Here is a 23,084-nt window from a genome sequence, read left to right on the forward strand (position 1 = left end):
CTTTCAGAAACTCACAGGACATGCAAAAGTATTCAAGAAGCATCATACTGTTTCTTTATTCTCCAAAGAAAAGAGACTTGCCCATGGCTACACAGTCCTGGTAAGTATCTTTTAAAAGGGAAAGTTACAGTCCCAGCACTGCTGAGATGGCAGTATTCTAAAAAAGCAGGAAAAGCTCACTTTTATGTAAGTAATGCAAGTGTCCAGTGAACAAAATACGTAAAAGGCTCTTGCTGAAGAACAATCTCTCTTCAAACTTAACACTTCAAGAGAATCAACAACACTTCAAGGACTCTAAGAGAATCTCTTGCAGCGTCTTATGTTACATTAACTGTTGCCTCTTGATCTTAAAAATAACTCATGGCCTCTTGTGAAAGTTGATTACAATTTGATCATGCATTTTAGGTCCGTCTTAATTTAGATTCTATCAGCTAATACATGATGTTCCATTCTCTAGTTCATTTCTTTACACCCCTTCATAATATAGTTGCCTCATATGCTGTGGAAAATTCAACAGGATGGGAAAACCGTCGTGCATATTTCTAGACTACAGTTCAATATGCCTAATGAGAAACTCAAATTTCAATTTCTCAAAAACTAACACATGTAGTACTAAAAGTCCCTGTCAGCGTGTAACTATAATTGTACTGTGTTCACTTATAAGACTGCCTAATTAGTCATTAGCCACATTGACAGAATGCATCGCCTATCTCCAAGAATCAAATATGACACAGCAAATTATTTTAGGTTTGTGTTGCTAACTATGTATTTTTGACATACTAAATATTCCAGGAACATAGTGATCAGAAACCAAGAGATTCTGGTCTAATCTAAAATTGTCTGGCAAGACGGAAAACTTTAAAATTAATCTTTTTTACTGTCTCACATCCAGATTAACAGATTAAAATCTACAGCAATGTCAAGCTCAAATTACTAACAATTAGAAATAGGATTTCTACCCATTTTTTCTTTTCCTTGGATAGTAAATAAGATAATGAAGAAATTAGCATGAATGCTTATGCCCAGCATCATGCCCAGCATGAGTTCTTATGCCCAGGTAATCTGAGGGGTAATCTGAGATGTAAATCATAGCACTGTACTTACAACATTGTTGTTCCCAGTACTGTCAAATCCAATGTAATTTCAGTGTTCCATGCACATTTGGGTCTTTCACACAACTGTATTAGGTGCGAGAGGCAACAATCTTAGCAAAACATGTAATTTTTGCACACAACAAAGACTGTCCTACTCCCAAAACTTCCCCTTAACTTTCAACAGACTTCTAAAACTGGTGGCAGGCAATAAGCTTGCATTTCTTGTAGACCATCTAATTGGTACGGTTTGCTAACAGCCTAAGCCTGAAGATTTCCTGACAGGTCTCACTCCATTCACACAGCTTGACTAGCATAAATAGATGTCTCCAGCATTTAGTTTCCCTAGATGTTTACAGAAAATTGTAAGAACAGGGAAAATATAATTCATGCTGACATGCTTTTCACCACTGGTCTAACCAAACATGAGCATTTTTACATGTTTTACTCTATTCTTTTGAAATACAGTACCTAAAACTGCAGGCAGTAATCAAAATGCAGGAAAAACATGGATTTACACAATCTTGTCATTATCTGTTTTGTTTTCTGTTCTTTGCTCAGAATTCACAGTGCTTTTTTGGCTTTGTTAACTAGATGTTGAGCATCTAATTTTCATAGAATTACATGTCATAATCCCAGGCTTTCATTTCCATGTGATAATGGCCAGCTCAGCCCCCATAATCTTTTATATAGAGCTAAGATTCATTTTCCCCATACATGTACACCACATTGTATTAATTTATAATAATTTTCATTTGTCATTTTATTTGCCAGGCACTCAATAAGGTCCCCGGGCGAATTTTCATTGTTGGTGCTACTATAACTACTATGAATAAGTTAGTAAGTCAATGGCAAATTTACTCATATTACTGCTTACTATTTTTTTCCATATTATTTATGAATACACTAAAAAGCCTATGTTCAATAAAGGTCTTGCAAACTTCAGTGGAAACCACCCTTCACTGATCAATGCATCATGTCTTTTAATCAAGTTTCCATCCTTGTAACCTTAGCACTTACACAATAACCAGCTTCCTTTATAGCCTCTGGTCAAGGACCAGAGTGAACACCCTTCAGAAATCGTTGCCAAATATATTAACAGGATCCACATAACAACTGACTCTCTCAAATCAGCACTGTACACCCAAGAGAAAAGATTTCCTTTCACAGCAGCCATGCTTGCCCATCCAAAAGCATATTGTATTAATCCATTCATTCATTAGTTCTATTATCCATTCCGTTTTCACTAATTTGGCCATGTCTGTAATTCTTCTGGTAGTCTCTGAAAGCCCTTTTTTTTTGTTTTGTTTTTAATTTAAATTGCAATCATATTTGCTCCTTCCAGACCTCAAATTCTGAAGTAGTTTGAAGCTAGAATAATCTTCACTGAAGGCCATCAGAAAAACAAGTTCAGTGCATTCTAATCCCAACTTCAAATGCATTCACATGGTAATAAGAAGAGGTTTTGTTTTGCAATCATCAATTACACAAAATGATGGAGGCGATTAAATGTTTTCCTTAGAATAACAGAAACAGCAGATACATCCAAAGTGTTTTATTTTCACACTCTGTTTCCTCAGTCTGTATTTCTGCATAAAGTTTATGTCAGTTATTTGTAACAACTGCATAAATGCTCTGCATCAGCAGACAGACATTTCAGTCATTTATAGGACTGTTAATATTTTAGCCTATGAAATAATTATGTAAATTAAACTAATTTCCATGGCAGCCATTCAACTTCAAACAGCTGCACAAACCAGGATTTTTCCCGTTCTAAAGAAATCTGCATACCATTGCATTTTGTACCACAGTTATATAGCACCAGTGCTGTCCTTTACTGGAACAAAACAGAACTTCAAGTCATGGCCCATATTTTAGGTGCTGCTGTGCTGCTCACCTTACCATCTGTTCACATTAATCTCATGAACATGTCTGCTCAAAAGCATGCCGGATACAGTCAGGTTTACCATAAAAAATATTCGTAATTAGGGTCAGAAAGAAGCACTTGATCACTAAAAAATGGTACAATTCTGCGTACATCTAGAGTCCACCACCTTTAAGCTTGTAGTAATACCATAATTGAGAGTCCTTCTGCTTTTGAAAACACCCACTTGAGAAAGTGGACAAGATCATCACACTCTCTTAGCTCAGTGGCTATTCTGACCAGGTTTCCCTACATAGGCAGTGGCCAATCATGGTCTCTGTTTCCTTCTCCTTCCCATACACACTGTAGCAGAGTAGCAGAATAAGCTACATCTTTGGAAGGAATATTAAAATACTATTACTTAATAGACACAGTAGAAATAAACATAATGAGTCTGGTGGATTCTCAACACCAAAATTATGGAGAAATGTCTTCACAAAGGGATTTGAGCAGCTGGGAAGAGATGAAGCAAGAAAAAAAAAGAACTCCTGTCCTCCCAGCCCTTTGGAAGCCACAGCTCCTCTGGCACTCTGAGCACCCTTAAATTATCCTTCCTAGCTTGCTCTCTCCTGTCCACAATCCACTCTGTAATAATTATGAAACTGAACTTAATCATTGTCTCAAAAGTTTTGACTCACTTCTAATTATATGTATTCTGAGACTATAAAAATTGTGGTTACAGATTAAAAAATTGGGAGAAATCGTTAATTTGTTCAACATACAGAAACTGAAAGATAAACAGGAATAAAAAAGCTCAGTGAAAGATGGCTCATTCTTCATGTAACAGTTATCAAGTCTATTATCTGATAAAAAACCCCAAACCAAACCAAACAAAAAAACCCAAACCCAGTAAAGTAATTTTTAAGTGAAGAGCAAGACATATGGTAGAAAAATATGACTAAGCAGAGACCTATATATGGGATGTGTTAAACACTGGTTATATTTGGCAGAAGGATAGATTTCAGCACCTCACACTTAGCCAGATGGATGAACGCAAGCAGGTGCAGAATAAAAAGCAGGACAATATAATGCCAAAGTCACACTTAGAGATTATACAAATAGAAATAGGCATGATGGAAATTCCCTGTCTTTAGTTGAAAATGCGAGACTCACTGTTCAATAAAATTTATGGTATTTTGTATTGCTTCTGATGGATTCTCCAAAGTCTGTTCCACCTTAATTTTCTAATTACTGAACAACAAAATGTTGAATGTATCTAACGGGAAGATACATTCTAAAACAGAATGTATACGTGATAAGGAGCTAAATCTACATACAAAATCATTATTAGAAATAATGCTTAAATTGAAATATATGTGAAGGTTATCTTATTCTTTAAAATAATAAGTTATCTGACCCTCAGTGCAAACAGTATGTCCAGCTTGCAATTTTTGAAAATCTGTAATGCAGCTACTCAAAGAATTCAACTTTTTAAAAATCAATGTAGATGGTCGTTGGGTGTGTGTCTACATGTAAAAAAAGTATACCAATCTTAGCACCTTTTCTTGGTGTTCTGTGGGATTTTACAAAGACTTTCTGGAGAGATGTTCTTATTTTCTGGGTATCCATTGGAGAAAAACAAACAGCTCTTGAAACTCAAAGTTATGAAAAAGCATCTTAAGAAACAGAAAGCAAATAAATGGCTCATCCACAATTTTATAGTTTCACACAACACAGGACACACATGCAATAAAAAAGCATAAGATGTAAAGAATAAGGACTTAGTCATTCTATTAGGTACCACATTAAAACCATATTAAAACAAATAATTCAAAACCAGCAATTGGCATTTAGAAAATGCAGCTATTTCCTAACTGGATTAAGTAATCAGAAACTGTTTGGATTATTATCGTAAAATAAAGAGAAGATGAAGATGTTAACAGAATTAGTGTTTTATCTTAAATGGAAATCTACTATTTCAGTAACAGGGTCAGATATTATTGTTTCATACTAAAATTAATTTCATGGAGACAAAAAGGTCAGTAACAATTTTCAAGAATGGAAAATAACCCTTAAACACATCACAGCACTTTTTTCCAATCCAAACTCCTCCACCTATCGTGGCTTAAATTCAGTATTGATTAATTTTTTTAAATTCTGTTGTTGCTGTGCTGGTATTTTCTCCCTATATATTGTAGGTACTTCTGACAAATGTCTTCCAAAATTCAGATTTGTTTTTTTTGCCTTATTAAGTGATAAACACTTGTCAATAACAATGTGCCGAAAAGGTATACATTAAAACCATCAGCTGAACATTATTCTTTCTATTACACTAATGTTATTTTCTTTTAAACATCTGTTTAATCAGTGAATTATCAAATAGTAACAAGACTGATGCTTAATCATTGACTAACTCTCTCAATCCACTCACATAGGTACATAATTAATGCTAATTATGTTGATTATTTCTGTAACTTCAAGATTTATCCTGCAAGAACCAGCAAGCCCAAATTTAACCAAAGAGTAATTTGGCCAATTGAAATCCTTTTCAATGCACACATGCTGTACTATGTACAACTTACACAGTAAGATTCCTCTATTTGGCAGAAGCCCTGCTGCAGTCAGACCACTTCAATTAGTTTTAAGGCAGGATACAGTACAATCTCCCATTTTACTTTTAATGCTAAAGGTGAATTTGAGATTATTTTACAAATAATGTGCCACAGATTTTTTGATTAATAGTACACTATGCAGCTCCCCAAGAAAATCTGGAGATGATGGTGGTGACTGGCAAGTAGACACTTTGAACTGCTAGCATCTAGGTTAAGTCTGAATTTCATAGTAAGTAAAATCCTTCAGTTTTGTAAAAGAATATTTATAACACTACTAGTCAAGTCACTAAAAAGACAGACTACAACAGAAAAAAAAAAAGTTTCTGCTCCAACAATTTACTTTTGCACTATGACAAGTTATGTTACATGAGCAAGTCACAAATGATGAAGATAAAACTACAGTAATTAAGCAAATTCTGTGTAATAAAAAGAACACTGTACTTGGTATGTGATACTGCTTTTCTCAAGGTCCTTTCTAAACAGACTAAATTTTAATTCGGATTGTTACTTGGGAAGAAACAAGAAGTGCCTATCTCCACATTTCATCATGTTCTTGGAAAAGAAAAAGATGTTAAATCTAGTAAACAGAGAAGAGTTTCTTATCCAACACCTCAACACATTTTGACAGGAAACTGCACATTTGCCATTATGAACAGAGAAAATGTTATTATCAAAATCACCCTAACGGCTATCAGTTGAGAAGGTGTAAGAAGTGCTGATTGCACTTGGACTTTACAGATACAGTTCAAATTGCATCAGTGCCAGGTGGAAAAAATAAGCACAAGCACTGTGTTTATGTTCATCTATTTCTCTTTCTCAATCCATAAAAATAGCCTATACTGCAATCAACAGGTTCAAAAATTCTATTTGTAAAAAAAAGAAAGTCTTAGATTTTATAGCACAGCTATACAGCCACACTAAAAAGGATATTTGCAGCAGGCTTTTCAGGATTCATACTGTCCTGAATAGAGCTCTCTAACCCATTAAAAGAATGCGGCATAATATATTTCTAAACTAGGCCTATAACTATTTCAGGGGCCTCAAATAGGTCAACAGACAAGGCCACATTAAAACTCCTTCCACATCATATATCTTCATCCATTTGGCCAGCAAACTCAAATGCAATTCATAAGGATGATGACTCAAAATATTTCATTTAGAAATAGTACCCACTCTAAACCATTTTAGAAAGTGATCTATATGACAACATAAAGGTCAAGTGCCAATTAGCATTACATGCAATTTATAATCTTGTATTTTAAGAGAAGGGACTAAAATAGACTTGATTTATTTGTGATAGATTTTCTCAATATGTCAAATTGCATGAATAGAAGGATAATTATAATGAGGAGGACCATGCCCCAGAAGGGTCACTGCAAAGCCTCTACAACAGCAGGTCTGTCTTTGCCCAGAGAGCTTACAATGTGAATGCTATTATCACTTGCGAATGAAATACAAAGAATGGGAAAAAGAAAAAGAAAAAATTTAAGATGGCTAAGAAGCACTCTCATCTTAAATTGCTTTAAATATTCTCTGGTAGTTTCCAGAAATGCTAAACTCAGATTGATTCAATGTACCACCTCTTGGTAAGGGTATTTCACTCCAAAGTGAATCTACAAAACAGACTACAATGATTCAAGTATTTGAACTGTATCCCAAACTATATCCGCAGGAATGTGTGGTTAATATCTTTTACTCTTCAAGCCTGGAAAGCAGCATACGAGTGATTAACTGAAGTTATTAATCTAGATTTGCCACTGTCTCTTTTAAATACCCTGTCCCAAACCAAAGAGAGAAATTATCTGAAAAGCTAAGACAGCACCATTTGCTGCTGCAAAGGGACTGTAATTAGCTTGTAAATTGTTTTAATTTGTTGATTAGCCTCAACAAAAATATCCCTGCTTTGATACCTAAATTACTTTCTGCTTAGAGTCATCACAGACAGCATATACAATGACAGCTATTGCCTAACTGTAAGATCCAGCTTTTATAACCTCCACTACTCAGACTTGAATTTTCTATGCTGGGTGTCTATTGAAAGCAGAATTTTGTAATTTTTATAATTTTTTATATACGTTCCAAATTAAATTTGCTGAATTACTAGGGGAAACCAGGTAGGAGTAGAATATATTACTCTGCCAATACCATGAAGTTCTTAAAATTATTTCATTACAAGATTTTAATGACCCTTTCTTTTGAACCAGAATCTTAAAATCTGTCCAGATATGACATTTCTGTGAAGTTATAGTTAATTCTGAGCCCACAAAAACCTCTTCAAATGCTGTAAAGTGACAAATCTTTGAAGACCGCTTTTTGCTTGTACCTCTGTTGAGGTCACCTACTTTATGACAATCTTGTTTATACTGGATATATTCACTCCTCCCACAGAGCCAACACGATTCATCTAGCCCCAAAGGAAAACTGGGCATGTTTACCAGCTTGACTCATTCTCCTAATTAAACTAATCATGCCAAAAACTAAACTTCTAGTCCTTGATTCAACATTTTCTGCAAATCCTACACTGAAGACTATGTATGTCACACAAGACAATTCATATCATGATCTTCTTGAGGACTTTTTTTCTGCAATTACTCTCCATGCCTGGTGTTTGATGATGTAGAGGTTTGGCATAAGAACCAAAACCAAGCAGAATGTCTTTCCTGTACTTTCAATAGCTCTACCAAAAACATCTAGGGAAGCCAGAGAAAATAACACTAGTTGGTCTTGCTGGGAGTTGAAAACAGAAACAGACTGGATAATAACCTAGCACCAAGGAGGGAAGATAACAGAAACACAGTATGACACAGATAACGAAAAATGTCTTTGCAACTCTACGCATTCCTTCTCAGAACAGAACTTGTGTTTGCCAAGTACAAAAACTTATATCTTATGTCTTATATCACCAATAACCAGCAAAAGTCACTTGTTTATCTGCTCTCCTTGTCAAAACCAAAATAAACAGATATCACTGTGTCTCCCTATTATTTCAAACCCTGATATAGATTCAACTGATTAGCCTATTTGTTTAGACAGTTATGATGGCAAAATAATTCTTCTAAAATAATGTATTTTTCATGTGTGTCTTAAATAATGAAAGCACTGTTATTCTGAGTCTCTTAACGATGTTCAGTTTATTTTAATCTTAGATGCCACTGGATTTTGCTAAAATGTCAGTTTGTGGATCAGAACAATCTGAAGTCTATCTCTCTCCAAAATACCTTCTATCTTCTCATCATTTCAGAGGTTTCTGCTTATTGAAAAATGACCCTGTAGTTTCATTCTGTTTTAAGGGAGTTTTCCTGCATCTCTAACCATTTCCCTTAACATTCCTTCCTAGACTGTTCTTTAGACCTACACTTTCAGGTTGTATCTGTACAGGATGATGGCATGTCAAGATTAACCCAGAGCTGAAATATTAAGTACACATATCATCTTTAAAGGATTTTGTTATCTTTTGAAAAGATCACACTTTCTTGCTTGCAGGTATGATTGATGGGAGGTTGTTTCCTTTTACAGGGAAAATAATAACCAGATCTCAGGCTAGGAACAACCACTACTTATATCAGAGAGACTTAATTTGGCAATGTTCCAGAAACTTGAGATGAAAATTAATGTATGTTAGCCAATACTGTGATGTTGTGATTGAGTCAGAGCATTTCATTTCACTGTTCCATCAATAAATTATTGAAATACACCTGCTTTTACTGATACCATATCTTACCACAAGCATAAGAAGAAATATAAAACAGATCGCTTCTGGAGCTTACAGCGTCTTTGTCACTGGGAGGTTTTTGAGGACAGGTTAAATATTCCTGACAATGTGTTAACTCTACTTGGACAAATATGTGAGGGACACGAGGGTGAGACACTGTCATTGCAGACAGGAAGTCAAAATCCAGCACTCAGAAGCACATGCCTCTGTAATACCATTAATGTCTGGGGGTCTACGTGTGCATTTATGAGTGGGTGTGTGTATGTGCTGAATCCACATGACTGATTCAGTCTAGAAACATCAAGAAAACAAAAGAGTTTTGCTTCCCCTGCTTATCCTACTGGACACAAAGCTGCAGACTGCCTGTCCTTCCTTCTGCAAGCAGGAATGTTGCACTGAGTACCCAATGGCACAGTTTCACAGATTAGGTGAAAGATTCTTTTCCCCAGAATGGTGGTTAGAGCACTGGGGTAAATTATGCAAAGCCACTTTGGCTAAAATAAAGCAGAGTTCGTCTCCTGGGCAACTGTTCTAACTAATCAGCTACTATGCTGAAATAGGTATTATATAATCCTCCAGCTACATTCTATCACAGATTACAGGATCCTTGCAAAGTAAACTTAAATCATCAGTTATAGTGATCTCCACATGATGTAAAAATGCTCAACATCTCAAATACTTTATAAGCCTTCTCTAATTTCAAGCCACTCTCTTTCTAAAGTCTCTGCTTTTCTTACGATAAATTCATTTTTAACTACTTTTAAAGTCACCTACCACTCATGCTGCAGTTGTTGCTTTCTTTGGGAAAAATAAATAAATAAATAAATAAATCCTTACTGTCTGTGCTACGGTCACAATTTTTATTTATTTTACTATTCCTCATTGTTCACTATCTGTGGTTATATCACACTTTTATTTTCTTTGTCCTTGTTTGAACTGGAGATTGGCTCATAGAAGTATATGAGAAAAAGCTGCAACAAGATTAATTCATCTATACAAAACAGCAAAACAGTGTAATTATATAGCTAGCTCGTTTAATGTCTTAGTACTCATTCATAATGCTGGCCTGATTGCTCTTGTGATTCAACCATATTTTGTTTGAGTGGTTGTAATTTCAGAACTTAAAGACATTTCTAATCATTACTTGGGATGTCTTGCCTTGCAGCTAACCAGATGAATTTCTATTGCAATCATGACACGCAGCTCACTAAGTCAGTCTTGCTGAAGTACTTAACACGTTTCTGAATCTAAGTAGCTGAAATGGTGTTGTGTCTTCTGCAAAATTTTCTACCTCTCTGTTCATCCTCCATTTTCTGGCTAATAATAGCACATTAAGTAACATGAGTCTTAGCAAAGAGCTGAAGTACATTGCACAACTAATATAAAACTTGAACATACATTCTTACTGCCTACTTTCCTTCTGTCAGAGACTGTCCATTTGACAAACCTTGTTTCTCCCTAGCATATTTGGTTCTGCCTTGGCTTTTCTACAGAAAAACTGGAAAAATACTGAAGGAAAGTAATAGAAAACCCTGTGTAAATTTCCTTGTCTCCTTTCCAGTTCATTTTGGACCAGAAAAATGTTTTATTTTGGATTTTTTTTTTCATCTGCTATAGCAGTTAATAATAGATATATCATTGACCTCCATTATTGCAGAACATGTTTATTTTTCTTGCAATATCTGTTAAGATAAGCCTTTCTCCTTACCACAGCCTTTTTCATCACCCAAGCCTGCCTATAGGGGAAAAAAAAAATAATAAAAAAGTGCTGCATAGACTTGATACAATGCTAGGTTAAAGTACACAAAGTTTAAAACTGGAAAAAAGATCAGGAGAAGACCTGAACTTTCAGAATGTCCCTAACATTCCAGAATTTAAGGAAAGGGTAAATTTATCTCTCCCATGGGCATAGACTGTAGTCTTATCAGGGATATTACATAATATAATTATTTTTTAATATAGTCTTTACTATTTAGTACTCTTAGGTAAAGTTTTAAGTTTTTGTAGCTGAAAATAGAATATGATAAACATAATAATATGTCTTTATGGAGTTTACTTTGTATGCCAGATTAACGTCAATTAAGTCACAATTCCTGGTATGGCTATATCTGTGAGGATTTTAGGATATAAGTCAGGGTTTGGAGGGACAAGTACTATCCTTTATTAAATAAAATCAACTGATTGACTGCTTGCACTTGAGATCTGGGTTTCTGTTCCTGAAAGTCTGCCTGCTTGCCAGTTCATAACTGACAAAACCAATTACTCCTCTATGTAAATCTTGCTTTCCTGATAGTGAGGGAATAGGATCAAAACAAAAACTTGGAGCACAATTCTGAAGAAAAGCTTCATTTTGGAAATCTCAACAAATTAGTAGTACACAGCTGAATGTGCTTCCTGGCCATAAGTTAGAAGGAATAAATAGCACTCCTTGTTAAATGAACATTGAAAATCAGGAAAAAGTAGTCCCTTGTTTGCAGACAGTGTTCAGAGTACAAAAAAGAATAAAAGGGTGTGTTAACTCAGATGTCCTAATGGACTTAAAATTTATACACACAGGTGACAATTTAGTAAGTTATTCATGTGTATCAGCAAATTTACAGTAGGGATCTGAAAGTACAGAACAAAACTGCTTTCCCGCAAAAGGTACACAGAAGGGAGTAGGAGAAAAGATATGGAACATTAAGACTAATAAATGCTAACCTTGAGAATGAATGCCTAGAAAATGATGGCACTCAGAAGAGCTAGCACTGAGGGCTGCTTGCCTTTGCTAAAAAATAAGCTATAAAACGAAATGGAGAACATGCAACTGAATTTTTTATAAAAACTGGTATGAATTGTTTGTTTGCAGGCATAGAAGAAAAAAAGAACAAAATCAGTCTGAGGCAGTGTGTTTTTCACATACATTATACTCATGGCACTTTATGGTTTGGTATAATTTACTGTCGCAAAAATTACATTTTTAAAACAATTATTTTGTAATTTCATATATTTTGGATCCCTGTGGGGTTTCTTCTTTATTATAGGAAAGAGTATACTTAACTATAAGAAACACTATTATTGGTGCTTAGTTCTAGTGCCAAGCAAATAGATGGGTAAAACCTGACAAAACTGTTTTACAAATCTGGTTTCTACGATACTGTAAGCAGTCATGTCCCTTTATAGCATGTAGACCAGGAATGGGCTCTAGTGACATACAAATGAAACTCTTATTACATTGGTATTAATTATACAATACAATAGGTCCTCTGAGATCAACATAAGCATTCTAGCTTGGTGAAACATTTGAGTATCTTCTACTGCTGAGAAGCACTGCAGAAGTGTAATAATTAAATTAACAAATTAGAAGGACTGCCAAGCACTTAGAATCTATAGTTATGCATAAGGAGTGAATGAAATTTTAAGATTAAAAAGTAATCTTTTTTAATCTGAGACCTTCTGTTATATATGGAAAAAAGCATCCTACAAGTTTGAAAATTCAGTTCCAAATTGAGCAAGTCATGATGTTACAGTTTCTCCTATTGTTACAAAATGGTAACAACAACGTTATTACTACCTGCCAACTTTCCCAATTCCTTACTGTTTGTATCTTATCAGGGACACAGTTTACTTCACGTTGTTGTCAGAAGCCAAATAAGTTTTTTTGTAACTATAATTCTTGAATTATTTTAAAAATTGTGATCCTAAAATATTATTATTGTTGAAAATAAACTTGTGCTTGAAAATACTGGGTTAGGATACAATGCTTTTTGTGTGCTCAAACCAGGACACTTCCTTTTGCAGTTATACATTTCTTTCGGCCATACATCAGTGAATTTTAATTTTTTCTCCTGTTTTAAAAATTTATTAAAATGCAGTAGCAGAGAATTATATTCAGTGTTGCATTTAAGAGTTCAGTTAAATCAGGAAATTTAAACTTTTATTCTTGTGCTCTAAAGAATTAACATTAAATTTTTTATTTTTTTTTTTTTATGGAAAATCCAATTAGAGAAAATTTCTGAGAATTCAGAAAGCTGCTTTTGGGCAACTTATCTCATAATCTTTCCTATTTCTTCTGCCAAGTTTTCTGGGACACATTCTCATTCCCAGTCTACGAATACAGAGCAAGTACAACACTGACATTGCAAGTAATGCCTTGGCTACGTAACACCGTGCAACACTCTCATAAAAACAAAAGTATGTGCAGCAAGATGAACGTGCAGTGGAAACACTTCAAGAAGCAACATCAGAATCTATTAATTAGTGAATGGAGGGAAATGTGACAGTCAGGCCTTTCTGAAAATGATGATTTAGATCATAGAGAAATGACTGAGGTCACTTCACACTGTGCATGAGAAAAGTGAAGCTGACAAAAGTAATCTTTGGAAGATGGAGGATATTTAGTGCTAACTTTTAGAATTGACAAACCTCTCACATAGTTGGGGCATGACTGAAGTTATGGGACAAAGATATCATGTCCTCCATTCTCATATTTCTCCTTTGAGCAATTTGTTTCAGTCCTACCTTTGTTTTTGGTGGTTGAGGTGGAAACAGTGTATTCCTGCAAATTAAGCTGCCAAGACATAGTGATGGCTAGTAAGTTTAAAATTCTTGAAAAAATGACACCTGTAACAGCCACTTCTCTAATTTTTCCCCATTTTATACGACTTAAGCATTCTAGTATTTTATGCTTGTTTCTGTCCTGAAAGATCTTTTCCTTATCCCTCACATACAGGGAATGAATAATTTCCAGTGCTAATGACTAGCTTAAGATACAACTTTCTGCCAAAAAAATCAAACCATAACTGTGTGGTGGTTTGTGTCTCCCACAGCTCTAATGAGAACATGCAGATCACTTCATTTCAAAGACATGCTCTTGCACCCAGTTCAGATGCCTTTTCCTGAGTACCTCGACCTTGCAGTGGACAAATATGAACCTCATGTCTGTGTTGCAGTTAGGAAAAACATAATGCTTTCTTCCTTCTCTTTCCTAGATTTTCCAAGGCAGATTATTGTGAGTTTTGCAACAGCATTGATGAGCATGACTCTGGTAATCCATTGCCTCCATTTTTAATACTCTTTTCAAGTGAATGGGTCCAGTGTACAATACTATTTTCATAGCTACATTTGCTAATAGAGCTTTAATCCTAATTCCATCAATTATCAAAGACCTTTGCAGGGAGAAAATGGTGACATTAGGGGTCATTTAGTAGTCTTTGCCAGAATGAAGAACTTATAACATAAGCAAAAGAAGTTATTTCTTAAGTAGCACTTGTTGAACAAGGAGTTCTCACCAGGGAGCAAATGAGTATTTTTTTCAATTTTTAATTACAAGTAAAGCTACTTTGTTCTTAGCTGTGCATCTGTTTCGCTGTGTAATTTTTTATGAAATTAAATTGCTTAAAAGTTATCATCTTTCAAGTAAAATTCCATTATTGTAATCAATTCTCCCAGATAAAAAAAAAAAAAAAAAAGAAGTTGCAAAACTAGAACTTCTGCAGGTATGCCCTAGAAAATTCTCAATCAGCTCCTGACTTTAAAAGCAACAGTACTTCATTTCACAAATGAAAACAACTGCAGAACAAATAAAGCCTTTATCTTTTCGGGGTGTAGAACACAGAAAACCACTATCAGTGACCACAGCTACTTCATTCAATTGTGTTTTAAATTAAAAAGAAAAATCTGAGTAAAAACATGAAAGTATAGGTTATTTTTTCTACCTCAAAATACCTCCCTATTTCAAGAGTTGCTAGCATAATAGGGTAGCAATTAGAAAAGTAGTAAAAAACTAGTTACCCAGTTCTCATTTCAAATAATTTTGAAAAATGGACCTATTACAAAACACTGAAGTATAACCTGCATAAAGGGTTTGATGTTTTGAAATGGACAAGATATAGTGTCCTGTTGCTATCTGCATACGTGAAGATGAAGGATGTAAACATAAAGAGGTTACTCCAGTTTGCTGCTCATTACACTTCTTGAAATGACTAAGTTTTATTCTAGACACAATAAAAACAGAGCAAAGGCAAAGGTTGCCCACTATCCTGGAGGCATTTTCATACCTGCATTGCTCTTTTCTACCAACTTCAATTTGGGCAGCAGTTACAGTAAATGATATCCTTCTTATTCGAACCACCACAAAGACAGCTTAAGATGTTTCCCCTTTTACAAGGGCATTTCTTGCTTTGATATCTAAGTGATTAGCATGACCATTTCTGTATTTCAGTATCTCAGCAAAACACATGCTGCACATAAAAAGCCATTTGGAATATTGAAGACAAGGATCTCAGATATTTCAGTCTGAATTAATTTATGAAAACGCTTCAGGTAACAGGTACTTACTATCTTTTGATATCTGTGTTATTTTAGAAATGTGGACTAAAACTAAATAACATTTTCAGAAAAGCATAACTACTGAATGCGGTGCAACAAGATTAACACAGAAACTACCCTTACCTTCTGTCTTCCAAAAATATATAACACTCCACAGTTCATGTGACAAGGAATCTGGATAAATGCAGATTCAGCTGTCAGGTAGGAATCTGGATATGACTAAGCTCAAAACAATATGTGGAAAGTAACCCTTCACTAAAATTTTCCATCACAAATTCATTTTAAGAAGTGAAAAAGCAGCAATTTCTGGTGATTATCTAAGTGCATACTTGTAATTTTCTCCCCACTGTTTTTAAAAAGAATGCAAACAAAGTCAGCCTCTTCTTTGTGAGTAGATAATGACTTTTTAAAAAAAATGTTTTTACAGACTTTAGCTAAATTCAAGGTTGGCATTAATCCCAAGAAACTCAACTGATATTTTGATACTGCTAACAACTGTTCTCTGATTTAAGACTTCTATGATATTCAGGTAAATTCAAGTGTCAAAATGCATCACATCATTGTTAGTCTTAAATGTTAATTCATCTAAGAGTTTGGTTTGGTTTGCAAAAAAATAAGACTTGGAAGGATATCACTGCACTTCCAAATGTATCAGGAAAGAAGTTCCTGAAAGGCAGCAGTAACAGCAGGAAAACAAACAAAAAAACCCAACAAACACCAATATAAAAGACCCCATATATGTAGGTATAATAATCAATTGCTCATCAATAAATTTAGGCTAAAATGATAGCACCTGGTCCTGAAAGATGAGATTCTAAGACAATCCTCCAATTGAAGCACTGGGTACACAAAGTTATAAAAAATACTATAGGATGTGGTAGTTTGTAATGGGAGGGTACTTGCTCAGGTAATGCAGGAATTCTTTATTTCTTGTTTCTTCTCTTACAAACTGTATTGTACTGCTTGAATTCTAAATTTCACCAGCATAAGTCAAGAAAAGTATCACATATTTTGAATTATTAAAATATAAAAATATTAATAGTACTTTGCAATAAAGACAACTTTCAGGTAAAGAACCCAAAAATCTTCAGAAATGCATTGAAAATGTTGACTATAAATTTACTGCTCTCTAAATTAAAGGAACATGAAAGAAAATTCCAAGTGAAATCAGAGACTGAGTTTCACTAGAGGGAGAATTTCTTTCCAGGATGAAACAGGGAGTCAACACACACAAAAAAATACACTTTACAGGTGACACGCATGTAGCAATAACCTATATTAATTTAATTGAGGAAGTGCATATCCATCCTTAGAATAACACAAAAATTATATGACCCAAAATGTAAAAACCAAAAAGTATTAAAAAGTTAGAACTAAACTAACTAGCACAAATCCCTCTAGCTTAAAACATGCAGGAAATATATTATCTCAGCCTGAAAGGTTTCTATTCTATTTGCAGAATGAAATACTTTAAAAAATATATTTTTTTAAATTAAATAAAACGTTAAGTGATAGCAAAAATAATTCTTAATGTCCTATACCCAAGACAATGCCTATTCTGCCTACTGATTAAAAGAATATTTTTTAAATTATCAAAGCATCTTAATCAGTAAATTGATACAGGGCAGCATGCAGACTTGACACCTGTTTTTTAAGTCAACGGTCTAAATAGGATCATACAACAAAATTCACTTCTCAGAGCAAAAAAAAATGTGCATGCATGTGAACTATTTAGTATCTAATGTGGTACTACTGCCAGTCCAAAACCTCATATAAAAAAAATCTCTGAAACATACCTCATAGGACAGTCAATCTCCAGATCTAAAAAATTATCTATGTTTAGGTTCTAAATTCTTGACTGCTGTTTTATACTCAACAGAATAGTTTTCCAAATTTAGGAAAAATGGAAAGCAAATGGATTATAGGTCAAAATTTCAGTAAATTCATATTGAATTCCTTTTAGCATCCAATTATCAACTTTTCTATGTTTACACTCTTTTTCCATTTGCAGATATATTTTTCTAGAATCTAGAATCTTTGGCAGGAACATTGCCCAGACCATTCTGGAGTTATGCAGATTCTTAACACCAAAACTCCTGGCAGAATCTGTATATAGCATATAAAATCCTAGTATAAAAGGCAAGAAAGAGAAAGCAGTAAAAATGAAAAATCTCTCCTTGTCTCTTTCATGAACTATGTTATCTGAGCTTTTTTTGTCCCCTTTGGCCATAACAGGCTATAACAGTGCTCAAAGGTACAGTTTTGGATGGGTACATTTTCATTGGAAGCAATCTGAAGTTTAAGCAGTCAATTGCTTCATTTATTTTTTTTTCATACAAGGCGAAGAATCCTTTGAGAGAAAAAAGAAATTAAAAAAAAAAAAAAAGTTTTAGTATTCCATTACTCATGTATATGAATTCTATTAGAATCAAACTTTAGTTACAACCCCCTTTTCCCCAAACTCTGTTACAACACATGGAAATCTAACAAGTGTTATAGAAAATTAAACACTAGAGGCAGGAAATAGAAAAGTTAATGTTAAACTGCAAAGAAATGCAAAGGATTTGCTAAAGAACATATGAAAATAATTTGAAATATTCACTCTCTTGATATCACTTCCACTGTACAAAAGGAAATGGTATTATGTATAACCAGCATGGAGAATGAGTGAATGAATTAACTACTTTTGATTTCTTGCAACTAATCTTCTTATAATATTATCCCACAATAAGATAAAATTACTTACTGTTCATGAAAAATGAACATAATAAACACTGTACATCATATTTTAATGTAACTTCATAAAATAACTTTACAAAGCCAATAGAAGTTCTTCAATAGTAATACAAAGTATTCTGAAGACATGTATTCTTCATTTCTGCAAATTGTTTTGCAGGGACTATGGAACATGATTCCAGAGAAAAACTACTTCTTAAACCGAATCAGAGAGACTAAGGGACTTAAAGAGTCCTCCAAAATCATCCTTACACTCCAAAGCAGGACATCTTTACCTATAGCATCCTTGACATCCTTGGTCTCTCCTTATGCACTGTCAGACAATCTACAGCTTCCTTAGGCAATATAAACCAGTGCTTTTACTTCACTGTTAAAAAAAGTCATCTCATGTGTTGTGTTGATTTTGCTTCCTAATATCCAATCTAAAGATCCCCCACTCTTAGCTTAATAAACAGTATGAAAAGCAAGTCAACATTCAACAACTGGGATCATTATGGTTGAGTTACCTGACTATGAATAGGTGTACCATTAATTTAACATCTAATTCTAGGAGCTCAATCTGCAAATTATCCTAGATGGTAACTCCAGCTTTCTTTGTGAGATTTTCTTAAATTTAGCACCTGAATATTAAAGGAAAATATTGCAAATTATTTCCTAGTTTTAATCTTCATTGTGTATTTATGCACATCTTATATACGTACCACTTATAATGCAGTACATATCCAAATTACAGAATTAACACCTTCTTTAGAAAAGCATAAATATTAAACTCGCTAAGTATAGTAAAGAGAAAGAATAGTTAACCTCTCGAAAGAGATTTAAAAAAAAATAATCAGAACTTAGTTGTTTTAAGTGTCCGAGCTATGTATTTTGTAGTACACATAACAAAATACTTTAAAAAAATTATATTTAACATAAATTAGCATGGTTATTACAGAGAAAGTTATATTGGGTACAAAGGAAGAGATTTCTATGATGTAATTATTCTAAGAAACATTGTGGCCATTTGGGGCACCAGCACAGGACCAAATTCAGAGCTTGCAAAGGTCACAGGGGTTCATAGAAAAAAATATAGCATGACCTCTTCTGAGGGCAAGGAACAGGTTCAAAAGATGAAGTCCCATTCAGACCTAAGTTTCTTCGGTGCAAAGAAAGAGTAAGGCAAAGCTGAGATCCTGCTAAAGACATTCAATTAAAAAAGAGATTTAGATGTAAGAGGGAGTACCTATGCTATTTATTGTTATTATATTTTAAAAAATGAAGACGTGGATTACAGAAATAAACATGATGGCACACAAGATACGCATAACTAATTTGATCTTTACCTTCTGGAAAGATGCCAAAGAAAGCTTTGAGCATCATCATGTATCTGTAGGAGAAAAATATATTTAAATAATCTAAAAACCTTGCAAGAATATTTTCTTTTTCCTCAAAAAAAACTTTTGAATAAGCTTTAAATAAAACAAAACATTTTTAAATTAATGGCCCTTCCTGCTGGATTCAGTTGGATGAGCATTTAATGAAGCACTAATTGTTACAACTACTTTTAGATTTCCATCAGTTCTCATAAATGTCCATATGTTCTTTGGTTAAAAAGTGCAGCTTAATGACACATGAAAGTACAAACCAACTTATCATCCTTCCTTAACCTTTTGAAAAATAAATTAGTTTTTATGAGAAACAATCACTGTAAATAAAGTAAAAAGCATTTCAATTCTATCATAATCTGGTGTCACTTTTTATTAAATCTTGATGCAACTGCTTACCAGTAAAATTATTTAAATACATCAGTACTTTTTTCCTGACCTAAGTGTTTAGTACCTATAGAAGGGCAGAGACACAGACCAATATTGCAATTAGCTGTACGTGTTTAAGATGTGACTAAGCACCAGATGTTTATAGATCCCACTCAGCTGAGCCACATTCCTACAGTGCAACTTTTGCTTTCAACATATTAGTATAGTTAGTATGAAATCCTTTGTGCTACAGGGGTTTATCTTCCCTTTTAACACCTACACTTATGTAAAGGATTTTAACTAGTATAACTGAATCCACACAAGAGGGTGCTACTATTTTAATTGAAAAAGGTTTTTACAGTGCCGTTTTAGAGCACTACATCTTAAAATGTTTCAGAAATGCTTTGTTGCTACCTGGGATGGCAGATCACTACCAAATGGAAATTAAACATGATCACAGCCATACATGGGAATTAAACTTATGATCACAGCCATACTCTTGCACTGAAGGTCAAGTTTTGTTATTTGTCACCCTAGCCAACTGTACCTAAAATGAAAGAAACCTGCTACCAGACTTATATAGTACACTCATCCCCTGCTCCAGCCTGTGAGCCCTTGCACAGGAGAAAGTCCTCCACAAACTTATCTAAGGTGAGTCCTTCCCATGTGCTGCAGTACCTCACAAACTGCTCCATCGTGGGTCCCCTGTAGGGTCACAAGTTGTGCCAGCAAACCTGGTTCCTCTCTCCACAGGGCCCAAGCATGGGCTTCCCACAGGGTCACAGCCTCCTTCGGGCATCCACTTTCTTCAACCTGGGGTCCTCCAGGGGCTGCAGGTGGATATCTCCTCCATTGTAGGCCTCCATGGGCTGCAGAGGAACTGCCTGCCTCACCATTGTCTTCTCCCAGGGTTGCAGGGGAATCTCTTTTTCAGCACCTTCATCTCCTTCTTCACTGACCTGGGCATATGCAGAGTTGTTCCTGTCACATATTCTCACTCCTCTCTCCATCTGTAATTGCTGTTCTGCAGATGTTTTTTGTTCTTAAATATGTTGTCCCAGAGGCACTACCACCATCACTGCTGGGCTTGGCCTTGGACAGCAGTAGGTTCATCTTGGAGCTGGTAGCATTTGCTCTATTGGAGATAGAATCATAGAATCACAGAATCGTAGAACTGGAAGGAATCTTTAGAGGTCACCTAGCCTAACCTCCCTGCAGTGCACAGGGACCCCTTCAACCAGATCAAGTTGCTCAGAGCCCCATCAACCCTGACCCTGAATGCCTCTTTCCTGCAAGAGTAATGTTAGATATCATAAGAGCTGCATAATACATATTTGCATTGAGAAATGCACAACAATTCCATGACTAAGATGAGAACAGCCTTAGAAATGTACCATTTAATTATTGAAATCTTTTCCTCAGAATCAACTTTTAATGCAGCAGGAAAAATTACATCCTTCAAAACCTGCTATGTTTATGAGCAAAACCATTTTTTACTACTATGTATTTTCTTCTAATTTGTCTTACTCAAATTTGCTCTTGACATTTCCCCCAAACACTTTAAACTTTTATATGCACAAACTTTTATCAAGTTTGATTCATTTAGATAGCCTTCTGAGGACAACTAATCTTGTTCATTTTATTTGATGTTTGTACAGCTTCATATATACTGATGCTATCTGGGAAAAGAAGGGGAAATTTACAAAGGTTTGATATAGAATCAAATAGTATGGATAAGCTGGTAAATTTACAGGTGTAAATACAGATTTTGGTACAGTTTGCATCTCACCATTTAAGTACATAATGTACATTTTAGACACGAAGAAATATATTCCCTGTCTATAATAATGGAAAAGCACAATAAAAAGACTAGATAATACTTCTGTGAAAGAGATGTTGAGCTAAGCAGACCTTGGTCTGAGCCAGTTTGGTCATTCCTGTACTCATAGCTAATGCTTCAGAAAAAAGGTCAGCTGCATATATACACGAAAAAATACAGTAATGATAAAGTAAGAAAGCATGCTTGGAAAGAAAAAAATAAATAAATTTTTAAATGTTAAAAATGCAAGATATGAGCAGCATTAAGGGAAAATAAAACTATGAAGCTGAATTTTATCTTCCTTTCTTTACAGCCATTTCTAAGATGATTCCAAATAATTCTGTAGATAGTATTTCTTAAATATGCCACAAATTTTGGCAAAGGTTGCAATACTTCAAATACTATTTTCAGGTTAGAGGTGCATTAGGATTCAATGCCCCTCACCACACTGCACGGCTAGCTCCCCTGAAAAAGGGCACACTGAAGGAAAACCATTTATAGGTGTATTGTCACAAGATTCCACTTTTTGCTCCCATTGGCACTATTCTTAACAGCAAATCATTCTGAGCATTCAGAAGATGCTTCTAAAAGCATTGCACTCCAGTAAAAATACATTTAAATACAGAAAGTATCTTTAGATTTGGCGAGCCTCTGATCCTTCCTTTCAAAAGCCAAGAAAATACAGCCATTACTAAGACAGAAGGATTGGAGCTGTATGACCACATGCTGTGTTGAAGCAGATGCAGCAGTATTTAGAGATGTATTTTACCTGCTACAGGACAGATCTGAGGACCCATGAGGCACAAGGCTGGGAGCAGGCTGAGCTACGAAACCAGAAGAGGAATTTATTCCCATAAAGTCAAAGAGGTCAGAAAAATGTGGAAAAAGCCACCTCATTGTTTCATTCTATCCAGGCAGAAAGAAAAAGAAATCTAAGCACACAATCATAGAATGGTTTGAGTTGGAAGGAACCTTAGAGTGTTGGAAGGAACCTGCATGGGCAGGGACACCCCCCACTAGATCAGGTTGCTTAGAGCCCCATCCAACCTGGCCTTGAACACTTCCAGGGATGTGGCTTCCACAGCTTCCCTGGGCAACCTGTTCCAGTGTCTCACCACCCTCACACTAGTGAATTTCCTCCTAATGTCTAACCTAAGTCTTCCCTTCTTCAGTTTTGATCCATTACCCCTTGTCCTCTTACTACA

At 34.9% G+C, this 23,084-nt stretch overlaps 1 protein-coding gene across 6 annotated transcripts in view; it reads right to left on the bottom strand.

Annotated features, from left to right (window-relative positions):
* The window catches only part of IMMP2L (inner mitochondrial membrane peptidase subunit 2), a 435,181-nt gene that overhangs the window by 319,573 nt on the left and 92,524 nt on the right, over nucleotides 1–23,084 (bottom strand). The window contains exon 5 of one of the 6 annotated variants that reach the window (XR_007889369.1): nucleotides 1,117–1,178. The exons of the other annotated variants lie outside the window; for them this stretch is intronic. The gene's annotated coding sequence lies outside the window, so the exon portion shown is untranslated. Of the gene's footprint in view, nucleotides 1–1,116; nucleotides 1,179–23,084 lie in introns of those variants that run through there. 6 annotated transcript variants of the gene reach the window in all.

Source organism: Apus apus, chromosome 1 (assembly GCF_020740795.1).
Source record: "Apus apus isolate bApuApu2 chromosome 1, bApuApu2.pri.cur, whole genome shotgun sequence".
Taxonomy (NCBI): domain Eukaryota; kingdom Metazoa; phylum Chordata; class Aves; order Apodiformes; family Apodidae; genus Apus; species Apus apus.